This window comes from Etheostoma spectabile, unplaced genomic scaffold, assembly GCF_008692095.1.
Source record: "Etheostoma spectabile isolate EspeVRDwgs_2016 unplaced genomic scaffold, UIUC_Espe_1.0 scaffold342, whole genome shotgun sequence".
Classification (NCBI taxonomy): Eukaryota; Metazoa; Chordata; class Actinopteri; order Perciformes; family Percidae; genus Etheostoma; species Etheostoma spectabile.
In genome coordinates this window covers 508,018-508,300 of record NW_022605589.1, presented here as the reverse complement: position 1 = coordinate 508,300, position 283 = coordinate 508,018, and the positions used below count along the sequence as shown (strand labels likewise).

Here is a 283-nt window from a genome sequence, read left to right as displayed (position 1 = left end):
TGCAGCAGGCTCGCTGCGAATGACACTTGACTCTGTTGCCCCTTCGAAAAAAGATAATAAAACAAAGACGGTTAGCTCCATGGTATAACACTAAAACTCGTAAATTAAAGCAAATATCACGGAAACATAAGATTTGGCGTTCCACCAAACTGGAAAATTCTCGTTTAATCTGGCAAGATAGTCTTACAATTTATAGGAAGGCCCTCCGTAATGCCAGAGCAGCGTACTACTCGTCATTTCATTAACAGAGGAAAATAGGAACAACCCCAGGTTTCTTTTCAGC

The 283-nt window shown here is 41.0% G+C and overlaps 1 protein-coding gene across 1 annotated transcript in view; it reads right to left on the bottom strand.

Annotated features, from left to right (window-relative positions):
• The window catches only part of top3b (DNA topoisomerase III beta), a 153,464-nt gene that overhangs the window by 51,634 nt on the left and 101,547 nt on the right, over window positions 1–283 (bottom strand). The gene's annotated exons all lie outside the window — the stretch shown is intronic.